A 17,013-nucleotide genomic window follows, 5' to 3' on the forward strand; every position below is an offset into this window, starting at 1 on the left:
AATTCTGAGCACTCTGTAGTCCTAGTGCATCTACAGTGGGGGTGAGGTAGAGACAGGAGGATCCTTGGACGTCGGAGGGCCCAGCTAGTCTGCCGTACGCAGCAGCAAACTACACAAGACCCTGCTTCAAGCAAGGTGGAAGGTGAGGACTGACACCTGAGGTTGTCCTCTGACCTCCACACATGGGCTGTGGCACACACGCTGGCACTCACACACACATGCACACTCACGCACACACCAAGTTAAATGATCTGTGTGAGGGGAACAGCAAAGTGAGGGTTTGAAGCAGGGTTGCCTAGTGCCAAATTCATCATCTTCACCATGGCCCCTTCTGTTCCCCAACACTCTAGATATCACACTGCCCATCCCACAAGGTAGATCTGACATTCAAAACTTGTCAGACTGCTGGGCTGCTCAGGAAGCTGAGGCAGGAAGATCGCAAGGTCAAAGTCTGCCAGTGCCACAGAGTGAGTTGAAGGCCAACTTGGGCAACATAGTGAGACCCTGTTTCAAAATAAAAACATAAGGGACTGAGGAAATGGCTCAGCAGTTACAATTACTTGCCGCTTCAACAAGTGGGCCTGAGATTGCAGGAGTTTGACTCCACAGAACTCAAGTAAAAAGCTGGGCATGGGGGACTAGAGAGATGGCTTAGTGGTTAAGGCACTTGCTTACAAAGTCAAAGGACCCAGGTTCAATCCCCACGTAAGCCAGATGCACAAGATGGCACATGCGTCTGAAATTCGTTTGTAGTGGCTGGATGCCCTGGCATGCCCATCCACATTCTCTCTCTCCACCTGTCTCTCTTCCTCTTATATAAATAAATAAATAGCTGTGCATGGCTACGTAGGTCTATAACCACCCCAGTCTGCAGATCAGGGGGATAAAAATCAGTGGGGCTCACTGATGAAAATCAGCAGCTCTGGGTTGAGGGGAAAACCCCATCTCAGGGAAGTATGCAGATGAGAAATAGAGAAGGGCATGAGCTGGTTTAGACCCTCAGGGAGGGAGGATGAGATTGGGGGGTGGGGCAACGCGATGACCAAGCCGGGGCCTTCACCTGCCATGATCTGTTGCGTTTCAATAGCATATGAGTGAGGCACAGCGCGGGGGACCAGCGTGGAGGTGCTCTGCCTTGGTGACCTCGTATCCCTCACCTGTGGTCTTGGGAAGTGGGGTGCTGGGGACCCCGGGCCCCACCCTGGGGCAACAGTTCTCCCCTAGTGACCTCCTCAGCAGGGCTCCATCAGGTCCTTTGCCAGCAGTCTGGAGCACGTGCGCTCCTGACTAAGTTGTGCCCGAGTGAAGTAACGTGGCAACCTTGGTGCCTCGCATGGCTGGTGCTGTAGCCATCGCAAGAGTGTTTGGAAGTTTAGTAACCTGGATTCACTTACTGAAACTGTATTCCTTTTTGAAAGAAAAAAAAGTTAAGTGAAAGTTTACTAAGAACAAAGAAAATGAAGAGGCAACAGGAAAAAAAAAATAGACAAGTACTGAAGAATTTTTAAAAATTTATTTGCATTTATGGGCCAGCTCTGGTGGAACATGCCTTTAATCCCAACACTTGGGGTAGAGATGGGAGGATTGCCATGAGTTTGAGGCCATCCTGAGACTACATAGTGAATTCTAGGTCAGCCTGGGCTAGTGTGAGACCTACCTCGAAAAAAAAGGGGGGCTGGAGAGATGGCTTAGCGATTAACCACTTGCCTGTGAACCCTAAGCACCCTGGTTCGAGGCTCAATTCCCCAGGACCCATTTAAGCCTGGTGCACCCATTCTCTCTCTACCTATCTGCATCTTCCTCTCTCTGTCTATCTCAAATAAATAAATAAACAAAAATTTTTTTAAAAATTATTTGCATTTATGGGTAAAGCAAAAGGTTCTGTAGCTTGGGTAGAATGGCATGGGCACATCACAGCTCTGTCTGTTGTCCCCGAATTTTGACACCTTGGTTTGGCTGCTAAACTTATGGAATTATTAGAAGAGATTTCAGAAAGAAAGGGTGACTTTTTTTTGTTGATCTCTTTGTAAGAGTATCTTACCTCATCCCATGATGCCTGAAGACATTGAATAACCATAGACAGTGGTTCTTAGGCAGATGGGCATCATGCTTTTCATTGGGTGAACTTGGACCTCTGTTCAGGGGGAAAGTAATCATTTAGGTCTTAAAGACTTCAAGAAAATGCAGGCTATAAACTTAAACTCAGTGTTTCCAGTTAGCAATAGCATACCTGTTAAAACTGCCGTAATGAAATTCAGTCAAGAAGACAACCAGGAGCTGGGTGTGATGGCGCACACCTTTAATCCCAGCACTTGGGAGGCAGAGGTAGGAGGACCGCCATGAGTTGGAGGCCACTCTGAGACTACATGGTCAATTCCAGGTCAGCCTGGGCTAAAGTGAGACCCTACCTTGAAAAATAAAAAGTTAAAAATTAAAAAGAGAGAGAAAGAGAGAGGGATATGTTGCTCCATGGTGGAATGGCTTGCCTAGCATGTGAGAGGCCCTAGGTTCAATTCTCCAGTGCCAACATCATCATCATCATCATCATCATCATCATCATAATAATAATTAGTAGTAGTAATAATAATGGCTGGGAAGATTATTCAGTAGTCAAGCACTTGCCATGTAAGCATGAGGACTAAAGTTCAGATCCTGGAACCTACACATATTCCATTCATAGCGATGCACTCCTGTAATCTCAGTGCTGGTGAGTAGAGATGGAATTCCTGGGGCTTGCTGGCCAGCTAGTCTAGCCCAAATGATGAGCTCGAGGTTCAGTGAGAAACTGTCTTAAAGCAAAGGTGGAGCATCACTGAGGGAGACACCACCATGTCCCTGACATAGACTTCTGCCTTCCACACATTTGTGCACTTGTACCTGCATACATGCGCACCCACCTGCACCCACACATACATTAACACACACGCTCGCACCCACACACACAACACCACCACCAACAACAAAAACTTGCCGTACCCAGGCCTTGGGACTTGGCTACAAAAAGGGGCCCAAAACCATCCTGTAACGAGGGCTGGTGAAGTGGAGGGTGGAGAAGCCCCCTGGGAATGAGATCTCCTCCCCTCCTTCTGTGATGGGTGGATCTGCCTATGCCTCATCAGGCAGCCATCTCGTACTGTTGTGACAGGTGTCACTTTGTTGTGGCAGCACCATCTGCCAATGAGCCAGAGTTAGAGAGCCAGCAGGAGACCGTCACCATGTATACGCGTCCCAGTGATCACTGAGTTGGTGTCCAGATGACAGTTTTTCATTCTGCTGGCTGGCACCTTTAGTTTCTATTCCCTGCCCTCCTCCCGCTTCTCCTCCTCCTCCTCAGCTTTGTTAAGATCCTGTATTTTGAATCAGCTGAGAGACTCCATGGGGTGGGGTCAGTGGTGTCAGTGCCCAGTGATTCATCTTGCTGATAATTAGAGCTCTGGAAAACCCAGAACTCATTCTTGTCAGAGAGTCAGAGCTTCCGGAATCCCTAGGCTTTTCCCTTTGTCAGAGAGAAAGTAGTGTGGTGGGCCTGGCTTCTCTATGCCTGCCTCTGGGTTATATGCCCCACCTCATGGGAGACTCTGACTGCTGAGACAAGTGTGGGTACTCATTGGGTGTGGTGAAAAGCTGTATCCAAAACTCACTGAGTCCTCACAGAGATCCTGTGATAACATTCTTAGTGGGATAACCAGGATTTGCACTCAGTTACCTGGGTTGTAAGTGACATAGCAGGGATTCAAACCCTAGTCTTTTGGAATCCATCAGACTTGGTTCATATCACAGCCCTATCATTATTAGTTGTGTGACTTTCTCATTCTGGTTTCATCAACAATTCTCTGGCACAACCTTGGGAACCCCTTAAATTACTATTGTTTTTTTTTTTAAATATATTTTATTTATTTATTTGACAGAGAGAAAGATGATAGATAGATAGATACATAGATAAATAAATAGATAGGGCATGAGAATGGGCATGGCAGGGCCTCCAGCAACTGCAAATGAACTCCAGTCCCATGCACCCTTTTGTGCATCTGGCTTACATGGGTTCTGGGGAATCGAACCTGGGTCCTTTGGTTTTGCACGCAAACGCTTTTAACTGCTAAGCCATCTCTCCAGCCCTTGAATTACTATTGCTACTCAGTCTTATCTGCAGCTCAGTGGGCACCAAGCATTGAAAGACAAAGAAAAGGACACGGGCTGGGGGCACTTTCCTCAAAACAGCCTTCATGTTCCTGCACTACCTTGTGTGGTGATAACACGTGCACATTACACACAAGTGCCTGGCTTCACACCCAAGCAGTGCACACGCGTGGCCACGTGTGGCTACACATGGATACAGTGTGACAGAAGGGACAGCTGGGAAAGACAGCTGAGAGTCACAAGCGGCAAGCAACCTTGCTCACTTCTCTGAGACAAAGGAGTGGGGCTATGGCCGCTGCTGCTGCTGCTGTCGCCGCCGCCACTGATCACTTCTGCTTTTGCATGCCAAGGGAGGTAAGCCAGGCTCTCCCAGGGCCTCAGTGAGTCACCAGCCTGATGCAATCCCTTTAAAGGGCTCATCTGCTGGTGCAAGAAGCTGATTCATGGAGGGCGTGGTTGCTGGAGGAGGAGAAAGGGACTGAAACTGTAGCAGGATGGGCTGAGGGTAGACTGACTGCCGGAATGGTTAACAGAAACTGCACTGGAAACCAGCCTGGTCAAGGACTCCAAGGGTCTCCAGGTTGAGCCTGGTCATCCTCAGGGTTTCTAAAGGGCTTGATTGAGGTGGAATGAATTGTGAGCTGTAGAAATTCCCGTCTTTCATTGCGCCTTAGCCGTAGCGCTTTCCGCACTAGAGTTCTAGAAGCCGAGGAAGCGGCAAGGAAAGATCTCTTAGCTGACGGATACACTACAAGCTGGAGACTTTCTCCAAGCCGGGCAGGGCGAGCGGAGGGGGTCGACGAGGTCCAGTAGAGTCAAGGCGGGGCGGTACCTCCATCGCAGCTTCACTGCAGGAGTAGATCAGCAGTAAGTCCCGCCTCCTTAGACCTCAGTGTCCAATCGTCTTACAGATTTCGGCACAGACCTTACGCCGAACCAATCCGCAACATGATCCGGGCCTTCTGCCTGAAGGCTTCCGCCCGTCTTCAAGATGGCGCCCACCACCCCAGGGCTTTAGCACCGCACACACAGGCGAGGGGGCGAGGACGGGGCGGGGCCTCGGCACGGGGCGGGGGGTGGTGCGTCACTTCCGTTGTCAGGTGGCGGCGCCGCAGCCATGGAGGGAGGCGGCGGCGGCTGCTCGGGCGGCTACGCTGGGAGGCGGCGGTGAGCGGCTCCCACGCCCCCGGCCCGGTCCCGGCCCCCCACCTCCCCGGGACGAAGCGCCGAGCAGTCCCGGCTCCGGGCTGCGGACTATGGGCGAGCAGCGCTGACCATCCGGGAAAGGTGAGGCCGGGGGTCCTGGAGCGGGGGAGTCGGGTCGGGGGCTGCGTGTTGGCCGGGGCGGGCCTCGGCGGCTGCGGCAGTGGAACCCGAAGTCCTCCGGACGCGTCAGAAACGTCAACGGCGAATGCCCCGTTGCCCCAGATGGTTACGGGGGTGGTCTGTCCTACCGTGGCAGCGGGGGCGGCGGCCGCGGGGAGCCTCAGTCCTCTCCGCAGCGCTGGGAAGTGGGCAGTGCCAGCCTTGCCCGCTGCCACTCAATGAGCTGGTGAAGCAGCCGGCGTTTGAACCCGGCTAGATTTTCTCCAAGAGACGTCCTCCGCCACTCCATGCTTCTCTCCCGATCCCGAGAGTGACTTGAAAGTTAGGACGAGTCCCTAGGGAGAGCCAGCCAGAGGCTTTCCTCCTGGAAGCCCTCACCCGTTGGCACCGGTGCCATCGCTGCTGGGGGAATTTTCACATCCTGGGCGGCGTTCAGGTGCGAGTCAGAGCTACCTGCATGCCAGATCCACAGCTTGGCCGGTCCTCCCCATGGGAGAGCTCGCTGTGGTCGTGGTCAGTGTTTCACCTGCCGTGCTGGTCTGGCCCGCCCATTCCTGCGCCACTTGGCCCCACCTTTCAAGCAGTGGGGCCGGAGCTTTCCGATGCCCGGTGGCTTCACTGCCCACCCCCACCCCTCTGGTTTGTTGCCCTTTTATTGGCAAAAGGAAGAGATGACAGCGGCCTTCTGTGGCAAGATAGACTTTGCTCTGTTTCCAGTCACTGGAGGAAACCGGTTGGCTTTGCTTGGTTTTGAGAACCATTGGGGAAGAAGATAGTCATGCTAGGCTGGGCGCCTTTCGCTCTTGGCTCAGTAGTTTTGCATGAGATAAGGAAGAGCAAAATATGTAATTATAGGACCCAGAAAGTTCTTATTTGTAAACAGTGCTTGGAAATTCGCTACCTCTCTTTAATGGCCTTACTATGCCAGTTATTTGTAGAGTAGACCTACACAGTCCAAAGATAGACCTCGTTCATTCATTCATTCATTCATCCATCCATCAGAACAGGGTCCTTACCCGGAGATGCAATTGTAGTGTCCTATAGTGGTGAAGAGTAGGCTTTGGAGCTGGGTGTGGTGGAGCAGCCTTGTAATTCTAGCCTTGGAGGCAGGAGGATCAGGAGTTCAAAGCCAGCTTTAGCTACATAGCAAGCTCCAAGAGCAGCCTGGGCTATGTGAAACCCTGTCTTAAAAAGAGAAGGGGAGCTGGGCCAACACTCGAGAGGCCTAGGTAGGAGGATTGCCCTGAGTTCAAGGCCACCCTGAGACTACATAGTTAATTCCAGGTCAGTGTGGGCCAGAGTGAGACCCTACCTCGGAAAAAAAAAAAAAGAAGGGGAGGGGGCTTTGGGGCCAGACTCCCTGAGTTCAAGTTATAACTGAGTAGCTTCCTAGCTGTGTGATCTGTGACACTTTGCTTAACTTTCCTTTGCCTCAGTGTCCTCCTTTGAAACATAGCAGTGAGATGATACAGTTATAGAGAGTTAAAAGGACCATGTACATACATAGAACCAGGAGTACCACATAATAAAGCGATCCTTGCTAACTTTCCATTTGAAGCAGCTCAGTGGCGAGTTAGGGGAAACTGACCTGTAAACACATAGTTGAAATGTGATCCAATCTAGCTAGCTGCAGCAGGGAGGAAGGGCTATGGGAACCCAGCAACGGAAGAAGCTTCTAGCTCAGCCCAGGGTGCTGGACAGGGGTTGGGGGTGGGCCGTGTACTCTGAGAAGGCTTGATGGACATGATGGTGGGAGGGCTGGAGAGATGGATTGGTGGTTCAGGTTGCCTGTGAAGCCTAAGGACCAGGTTTGATTCCCCTGGACCCACGTAAGCCAGGTGCACGTGATGGTGCATGCATCTGGGGTTCATTTGCAGTGGCTGGAGGCTCTGGTGTGCCCGTTTTCTCACTCTCTCTCACTCTCTGTCTCTCTCATAAATAAATAAATAAAAACAAATGATGCTTGGGGTCCAGTATAGAAGAGAAAGGAGAGGTAGGGGTGGGTTAGCAAGGTGAGAATGAGGATGTTTTACTGGGAGCGAATCAGAGAGTCAGACTTAGTTCTGAAACCTCAGGTTTTTTGTAGAGTGGTACGAAGCTGACATGGTGCAAGGTGAAGTAAAATAAGCTGGCTAGGGAGTGCCACACTGATGATTTGGGACTTCATGCCCAGCGCAGTGGCAAGCCAATGAAAAGCTTTTAGGCTGGGGAGTGACGTGTTTGGATCCATGCTGTAGATAGTTCTCAGTGGAGTTTTAGTACCAGCAGGAAGGAAGAGCTGAGGAAGGCGAAAAGGCTGGAGGTCTCTTCAGAGACCACTACAGTCTTCTGAGACAGGAAAGTTGGTACCAGCCTCATGCATCTCTGCTGAGAAGGCATCTTATGCAACCAGTGCTAGGTAGCCCGTCCCGGCATGGCCTGGGCTTCTCTGCTTGGCACAGAAGTGTACTCTTCTCTTCTGGGATTGCAAGTCACCTAAGCAGCTATGGAGGTGGGCCAGCCCACTTGAAAGGCCAGTTGTAAGGGACATCACATTTGTTCTCTTGTGCCTGTAGTGTAACCGTTGGAAAAGGCAGTAGGTTTTAGTGGTTAAGAGCGTACTTGGCTGTCAGATCCCAGCTGTGCTGGTCACTGGGGGTTACTTGTTCTCGCCACACCCAGCTTTCTCATCTATAAATGGGGAACAGTAAAAGTGCCTCCCCAGTAGTTCATTTGTCAGGATAAAATGTGGCAGGTTGAGAATCAGCACTTACCTGTAGTAAATGCTTGGTAAGGGATAATCATCATTAGAGGCTGCAGGAAAGACCCTCTAGGAATGAGCCCGTGAGCTGTCAGAACTGTCCTGAGGGATCAGGGGAATCACTGAATTTTATTGTATTCCTTCTGAAAAGGAAATCTGTGGGGAGTTTACCAGTCTCTGTGGGAGCAATGCAGATGATTCAGCTTGGCTCTTGAATAAAACCTTTTAAGAATAAAAGTAGGGGCTGGAGAGATGGCGTAGCGGTTAAGCGCTTGCCTGTGAAGCCTAAGGACCCCGGTTCGAGGCTCGGTTCCCCAGGTCCCACGTTAGCCAGATGCACAAGGGGGCACACGCGTCTGGAGTTCGTTTGCAGAGGCTGGAAGCCCTGGCGCGCCCATTCTCTCTCTCCCCCTCTATCTGTCTTTCTCTCTGTGTCTGTCGCTCTCAAATAAATAAGTAAAATTAAAAAGAAAAAAAAGAATAAAAGTAGGATTGCCAAGAGGAAAAAATAATTATTATTGTTGTTTCTTTTCTTTTTTGTGAGGCTTTTTTCTTTTTGTCAAAGTAAGGTCTCACTGTAGTCCAGGCTGATCAGGAATTCACTATGTAGTCTTGGTCTGGCCTCAAACTCAGCAATCCTCCTACCTCTACCTCCTGAGTGCTGGAATTAAGGGTTTGCACTACCACACCTGGCCTTTTGGGGTGTGTGTGTGTATCTCTATATATGTGTGTGTATGTGTATAATTTATTTATTTGAGAGAGAGAAATAGATGCAGATCTAGAGAGAGAGAGAGAGAGAGAGATGGGCGTACCAGGGCCTCTAGCCACTGCAAACAAACTCCAGATGCATGCACCACCTGTGCATATGGCTTACATGGGTCCTGGGGAATCAAACCTGGGTCCTTAGGCTTTTCAAGCACTTTAACCACTAAGCTATCTTCCCAACCCTCATTTATTTTAAGACAGGGCCTCACTCTACAGCCCTCACTGACTTGGAAATCACTATGTGTAGCCCAGGCTGGGCGCAAACCTGTGATAATCTTTCTGTCTTTGCCTCCCAAGTGCTGCAATTATAGGAGTACACCACCACACCCAGCTAATAAGAAATAGTATGTTAGCGCTAGCAAGATGGCTCAGCAGTTAAGGCTCTTGCCTGCAAAGCTTAATGACCTGGGTTCAATTCCCCAGTACCCATGTAAAACCAAATACACAAGGAGGTGCATGTGTCTGGAGTTCGTTTGCAGTGGCTGTAGATCCTCGTGCACCCATTCTCTCCATCTGTTTCTCTTCTATCGCCCTCTGCTTGCAAATAAATAAATAAAACTTTTTTTTTAGCTGTGCATGGTGGTGCATGCCTTTAAGCCCAGCACTTGGGAGGCAGAGGTAAGAGGATCGCTGTGAGTTCAAGGCCACCCTGAGACTACATAGTGAACTCCAGGTCAGCTTGGGCTAGAGTGAGACTCTACCTCAAAAAACCAAACCAAACTAAAACAAATACACACACACACACATATGCAAACACCCTAAATTCCTTTTTACATATTATATATTTTAAATTTTATATATTTATATATAAATTACACACACACACACACACACACACACATATATATATATATATATATTTTAAAGAATTTAGGGTATATATATATATATATATATATATAGAGAGAGAGAGAGAGAGAGAGAGAGAGAGAGAGAGAGAGGGACCCTAAGTTCTTTAAAAAAAAAAAGCCAGGTGTGGTGGCATATGCCTTTAATCCCAGCTCTTGGGAGGCAGAGGTAGGATTGCAGTGAGTTCAAAGCTACCCTGAATTCCAGGTCAGCTTGGGCTAGAGTGAAACCCTACCTCGAAAAACCAAAAAAAAAAAATAAAATAAAAAAGTATGTTAAATTCTACACATGAGTAAATGTATGGAAGATAAGTGGCCCTCTGGGGCCTGAGTGAGTAACAATCATTTGTGTGTATGGGCCTCAAAACACAACTCAGGGCTGGAGAGATGGCTTAGTGGTTAAGGTATTTGCCTGCAAAGCCAAAGAATCCCGGTTCGATTCTCCAGGACCCACGTGAGCCAGATGCACAAAGGGGCACATGCATCTGGAGTTCGTTTGCAGTAGCTGGAGGCCCTGGTGTGCCCATTTTCTCTTTCTCTCTCTCTCTCAAATAAATAAATAAAATACGTATTTTTTAAATGACACAACTCACCTGCGTACCTGTGAACCCCCACACGTGGCTGGTGTATGCTGGGTACTGGGGCAAGAAAGACGATGGAGAGGCAGACTCTGCCCTGGAGGAAAATGTCGTCCAGATGGGGCAGAGCTAAGGCACTTGCACAAAGCTTAGGGTGTCTCTCCCAGAAATCTGTGCAACATGTAGTGAGAGTCAAGGGAACAGAAGTGGCTCACCTGGGGTTGAAGATGAAATTGAGATGTTTGGAGAACACTTCAAACTTGAGTTGGATCTTGAGGCGTGAATAGTTAGTTTCCCAAGTCTGTGAAGCTTCAGGTAGTGGGAGCAGCAGAGGGCCCAGGTGAGGATGACTGCTGGTGCCTGGCCCTTTAGGAACCTTTGGGGCGGGTGGGGGGCAGCAGAGGCTGGAAAGGGGCCTGGCTGTAGGACATGCTGGAAATCTTGGCAGGCAGCATGCTAAGATGCCCGCACTTTGTATTCTGTGGGTAATGTGGGTCTGACGTGCAGGACTTAGACACCAGCACCACACCCCTCTCCTCAGTTCATCAGGATCTAGGGACAGCTCTCAGTTTCCTCGGAACTCAAGGACCAGGGCATCCAGGATAGCTTCTTCTCACTTCTTGGGTAGTCTGAGCTCTGGGTGGCCCTGGAGTATGCAGCAACCCTGTGGCTGTGGGTAGAGGACACACCGGGGACTGAATGTCGCGGTATCCCAGGACGGTTGATGCGCCAGGGCAGCACTGGTAGAGCTCGGAAGGTCAGAGGTCAGAGCTATTAGAGGGAATATCTGCTGGACTCTGGGAGTGTTTCGAAGGATGGTTGAGGGAGGAGGAATGATGGTTGGCAACCCGGCTCTTGGTTTGGCTAACAGTGAGTGATAGTGCAGAGATAAGGTGCTCAGGGAGAAGAAAACAGCTAGTGAAGCCCGCCATCTCCATTCAGTAAGTCCCACGCTCCCCTTCAAGCGAGAGAGTTTCATCTGCAAAGCCCTGTGGAACCTTGTCCAGTTTTGCAACGTGCTTCTTGCTGCTTTGTCTGTGCTTGTGCTTGGAAGAATGGCTGGTTCTCTTCACCTCTTCTCACCCACATTTGCCCAGGGAACGAGCTTTGTTGTTTGAGAAACTCTGGCTCATCTGTCCCTAGCTGCCCCGATTGAGCAAGCTGTGATAGCCAGAGGGGCTCTGAACAGCGGCAGACCCTCAGGAGAGGCGACGTCTCAGCACCGTCTTGCCCAGTGCTGGGCAAGGTTTTGCCTTGCTTCTTAGGAAGGAGAGGCACCTGCCCAGGGCCACCCAAGGCTCAGACCAGCAGGGAAGTGAATGGAAGCTGACCCAGATGCCCTTGTCATCCTAAATTCTGGAGGAAGTGGGACTGGCCCCCGAATCCGAATGCATGATGAAGAGAGTGCACTGCTAGGCAAGGCTTCAAACAGGCCTGCTGGGACTTGGAAATTTTCACAAGATTTGTCTTTGGGTTTCTTGTATAAAGAAGGTGTGATGGTTCACACCTGCAATCCCAGCATTCTGAGAGTGAGGCAAGAGGATTGCTGTGAGTTCAAGGCAGCCTGGGCTACATAGTGAAACCCTGTCTCAAAAAAAAAAAAAAAAAAACAGGAGCAAGAAAGCAGTAGGAGGAGGGCCTGGTACAAGAGGGCTTCTTTCTCCTCCTCCTCCTAAGGTAAGATTGAATCTGAGGGTGGCCCTGGCCTGCAGCTCCCCCCACCCCAGCTTCCCAGGCTTTGTAATCAAGAGCCAGGAGGGAAAAGGTTAGTATTGCTTGCTTTGACTTACTTGCCATTTTAGAGGTCGTTCCACTTGGCATGCACATGTTGTCTGGGTCATTGTGGGGTACGTTGAGTGACTACAGCTGATTGAGCAAGCTCTCAACTTAAGTGACTTTCTTCATTTGTGTGATTTAACCCACCTTAGATATCTGCAGAATAAATTCCTAGAAGGGTTGCTGCCTTTCCACCTTGTTTAGACTGTTTCTCACCCTGTAGCTCAGGTTGTCCTCAAACTATGTAGTCCAGGCTGGTGTTGAACCTCAAACTCACCATCCTCCTATCTCAGTCTCCCGAATGCTGGGCCCTCCTGTGGCAGGTGGGAGCAACCTCCGTTCCCCAGCGAGCAGTATTCCTGAGCTGAGTAGATGGAGTTGCCCATCTCCTTTCTGGCTGGTTGTTCATTGTCTCCTGCTGTGGTGTCTATCTGGGCCTATGTGCAGGCTCCCCGGGGCTTAGCCAAAGAAACTCGAGTGGTTGGGAAGCATAGTCTGCTGCCCAAAAGTCCAAAAGGAAGAGAGTGGGCTGCCATCGGAGTGGGAATTGGCCAGAGTGTGGCTGACCTGCCTGTTACTTGCCTGGGGTTAGCCAGTGCTGGTATGAGCTGTTAAAGGGACAGCAGTGTTTCTCCAAAGAAGCTTCCTTGTCTCTTGGGAGACCTTGGGGCTGGCCTAGTCCAACATTCCCTGGGGCTTTGGACCCCATGGCTGGCATCTGCTGGGTCTTGTCAGAAGACTCCTGCTACTTTTGCAGTAAGCCTGGTGCTCCCAGCATTCCTGGTCTGGTGATATTTCTCAGGGATGATTCCTCTAAAGGCCTCTCTCCTGAAGAAATAAGGAGGAAAGCAGCAAAAAGGAAGGCGTCCCCATCGTCGGGAAGTCCTTTGCCACGTACCTTGGAAGGAGACTGCATGGCCTCTGAGTAGTAGGACTTGTTTCAGTGTTACAGAGCAGCCCAGCTAGGCCCAGAGGAGCTAAGAAGCCTGCCTGCTGCTACACTGCCAGTGAGGACAGAGCCAGCCAGGATCTTCAGTCCACCTTTGTGTGGCTCGAGCCCATGCCACCCCTTCCTCCACCCTGGCCAAGGTCTGGCCCCAGGGAGCCCAAGCCACATAGGGCCATGGAGCTGGAAGGGCAAGGCTGTATGAGTCCCTTCTTTGCCAGAAGAAGGGAACTGCCACTGCCTGGGGACAAGTTCCTTCTCCCTGTGGTAGTAGCTAGGGACAATAACTAGTTGAAGTGCCTAACTCAGATCTGGCGTCAGAGCCCAGCTCTGCCACAAGTGCTAGCCGAGTGACTTTGAACAAGTCATTCATTCCTTTTAAAAATATATATATAATATATTTTATTTATTTATTTACTTATTTGAGAGAGAGAGAAAGATGCAGAGATAGAGAGAAAGAAAATGGGCGTGCCAGGGCCTCCAGCCACTGCCAACGAATTCCAGACGCATGCATCCATTTGTACATCTGGCTTACGTGGGTCCTGGAGAATCAAACAGGGCTCCTTTGGCTTTGCAGGCAAGTGCCTTAATTGCTAAGCCATCTCTCCAGCCCTAAACAAGTCATTCTAACCCCATCTTCTTTGTAGGACAGCAAGCTACACCTGTCCAAAGGTAGAAACGAGGACTAAACACAAGCTATTGCTGTCTGCACAATGTTTAATGTAGTGCCTGGTGTGTAGTCGGCCCCACGCCCAGCACTGGGAGACACAGGTGATACCTTTGCTAGTAGACTGTGGGCATCTCAATGTGGCATCTTCAAGCCAGCTTTTAGTCTATGGATGCCAGATGGCAAACAGGAAGTTCCTTATAGGCATGTTTACATGCTGTCTTAGGGGCTAGTGCTTGCCGGGAGTGTTGCCTTTGACCTGTCCATTCTCAGCGTCCTGGGGTCCCCTTCCTTGGCACATAGGCTCACTCGTCTGGGGTACTTCTTTTCCACCTGTTACCAGTGCCATACCTTCTCAACCTTGCCTTCTTGAGGCCCAGACTCCTTTGATTCCATTACTGTGCCTAACAATTCTGTTTTGCTTGTTTGTTTTTACAGGTAGGGTCTCATAGTAGTGCAGGCTGACCAGGAACTCACTGTGTAATCCTAGGCTGCCCTCGAACTCACAGCACTCCTCAGCCTCTCAAGTGCTAGTATTAAAAGTGTGTGTCACTATATCAGGCTGTGCTTATCAAGTCTAGTAGATTCAGTAAATCATTAGGTTCTCAAAAATTGTCACTATAGGAAATTAGTCAAATAATACAAAAGAATATAAAATAAAACTCTCCCCTCCCTATTTCTATTGCCCAGAGATACCCACTGTTCAGTTTATTCTAGAGATTTTCTATGTATATTTGAGGGCATATATAGTTTTTTAAACTAAACTTAGAAGCATACACAGAGTGTTGCAGTTTGCTTTGTGGGGGACTCATCACAGACGTCGTTCTCAGCAAATACAGACCTAATCTTAACCTTGGCATGTCTAGCTTGAGGCCCGTGGGCTGCAGCATGGCCAGTACTGTTACAATTGCAGCCCAACACAAAATTGTCAACTTGCTTAAAACATTACTAGATTTTTTTTTTTTTTCCCAAGGTAGGGTTTTGCTCTAGCCCATACTGACCTGGAATTCACTAAGTAGTCTCAGGGTGGTTTAGAGCTCGTGGTGATCCTCCTACCTCTCTTCCTCTGGAGTGCTGTGATTGAAGGTGTCCACCACCATGTCCATCTGACTTTTTGTTATGTATACATAAATTTAATTGGGTAGTTAACTCCTGAGCTTGAACTTTGTGGATGACAGCCTCATGTCACAGTGCTAAAAGCTTAGACATGTCTGTGGAACACAGTCACTTAACCAGTCTTCTGCTTGGTGGATGTTTAGATAATTTCCCATTTGGGCTGTATGAATATTTTGATTTTTATGGGTTTTTTTCCTGCTATACATGGTACCCACACTTGAGTCCATTTATCCTTGTGAACTTGTATGCTATATCTAGAGGATAAATCCCAAGAACTATTAGAATTGCTTGACCCAAGGCATATGCATTCTCTCTTTCATCGCTGCCTATCACCTCAGGCATGTTGTCTGCATTGCTTCTGGGTTTAGGCAGGGCCAAGGGGAGGGTCCCCCTGGACACATATACTCAGGCAGATATGTATGTGCATGTGTTCCTGCTAGTGTCTGGGAGGTAGACCGTGGCCATTTAACTCTACCCTCTCTTGCCTCTAGGTGGCTCAGAGCAGGCGAGCCCACCCACCCACCAGCCAAAAATTGTGAAATTTTAAGTTTTTAAAGAGGCAATTTTTTGCCTCCAGCACAAATTACCTTTCTCATAGAGTGATGGTGGTGATTTTTGCTATTGAAAAGAGTATAAGGAGAAGGGCTGGGGAGATGGATCAGCAGGTGTAAGGCCCTTGCTTGCAAAGCCCGTTGGTCTGGTTTCAGTTCTCCAGTACCCACATGAAGCCAGATGCAGAAAGTGGAGTTTTCAGTGGCAGGAGGCCCTGGTGCACCCATGCTCCCCCCACCACCTCTCTTTTTCTGGTAAAATAATTAAAAATGCATGTGTGCATGCATACACACATGCATAGATGCTACAAGGAAAGAATTAAATGCATCTGGGTCAGCCTGGGCTTTCCTCTGGGAATTTGGGCTGGAAAGAAGGCAGCATGACATTGGCCTGGTCCCTCGCACTTGCTGGCTTCTGTAGCCCTCAAGGATACCCTTCTCAGGGCCAGATTGTCCCCTCCTCCAGAGAAGGCGGTGAGCTGAGCCGCGTGTGTCCACGCCACAGTGGATGGAAAGAAGGCTCTCGGACTTAACTAGCCCTTCTTTGGACTCATGCTACTTTCTCCATGCCTGATTTTGAGCTTTTGTGGGTGGCAAGACCTGCACTCCATCTGGGACACCATGATAGGCCTGTTCTTGAGCTGAGTCACCACAGAAAGCAGTAGCTGACATTCCGAGCTGAGGGCCCCTGAGTCACATGCCAGGATCTCCCTTGTCAGGCTTCTCCTCTAGCCGGTGAGCCAGAGCAGGCCGTGTGACAGGAGGAAGCTGTCCGCGACTTGCCCCAGCAGTCCCTGTACGTGGCAGAAGGCCCCTGCACAACCAAGGCCACCAGGAATGCCCCACGAGCCGCTGTGCTTGCCTGCTTCTCTGGATGGGGGCTTTCAAGCCTGACGGCCCGAGAAAGAGCTACTCAGTCTGTCCCTTCCTCCTCTGACACCCCCACACGGTGACAGATTATTTGTCGTCACATCAGCTGCTTCCGGAGGCTGGGAGGAGCGTGAGCTGGTGGCAGGGCTGGTGACACTGCCCTTGAGCTTGTTCTGGTGACTTTCAAGAGTGATGGTTGGTGAAACCCTTGGGGAGGGGCCCAGGAGCAGCCAGTCTGTTTCAGCATCCATAGGCTGGTGTCCTCACGGTCTTTTCCCCAGAGGGGAACTGCCATAGAGAGTGCCTGTCCATCCTGGCCAGGGGTCTTGATCCTCCAGTGGGGTCCAGTGGGGACTTCCTCCAGTCAAGGTGTGGAAAGGGACATGAGTGACCGCACCCTCCTCCTGGGGGCTGATCTGTGAAGCTCGCCTCCTGGAGGAGGGGAGCACAGGGCTCTCAGGCCCCTTCTGGTTCCCTGCCTGTTGTGCTCAGCACTTTGAGGAAAGGCTGCTGCTGAGGCCAGCGGATGTGCTGGGGGAGCAGGCGTAGCACCCCTCCCACTTCCCCCTGACTGAGTCACTTCCTATTTGGCTGCTGCAGGTATTCTCCCACAGGCCTTTGAGCAGAGTTCCTTCAGGAGGTAGGGCTCACCCTGTGCACCCAGAGGTCTCTGGTTAGAAGCAGCCAGCTCAC

At 50.1% G+C, this 17,013-nt stretch overlaps 1 protein-coding gene across 2 annotated transcripts in view; it reads left to right on the top strand.

Annotated features, from left to right (window-relative positions):
- Positions 1-4,363: 4,363 nt before the first annotated feature.
- Positions 4,364-17,013, top strand: part of Stk40 (serine/threonine kinase 40) — a 50,316-nt gene continuing 37,666 nt past the window's right edge. Inside the window, exon 1 of one of the 2 annotated variants that reach the window (XM_045150452.1) lies at positions 4,364-4,491. The gene's annotated coding sequence lies outside the window, so the exon portion shown is untranslated. Of the gene's footprint in view, positions 4,492-5,290; positions 5,425-17,013 lie in introns of those variants that run through there. The other variant, XM_004665215.2, reaches the window with a different exon arrangement.

This window comes from Jaculus jaculus, chromosome 5 (genome assembly GCF_020740685.1).
Source record: "Jaculus jaculus isolate mJacJac1 chromosome 5, mJacJac1.mat.Y.cur, whole genome shotgun sequence".
Classification (NCBI taxonomy): Eukaryota; Metazoa; Chordata; class Mammalia; order Rodentia; family Dipodidae; genus Jaculus; species Jaculus jaculus.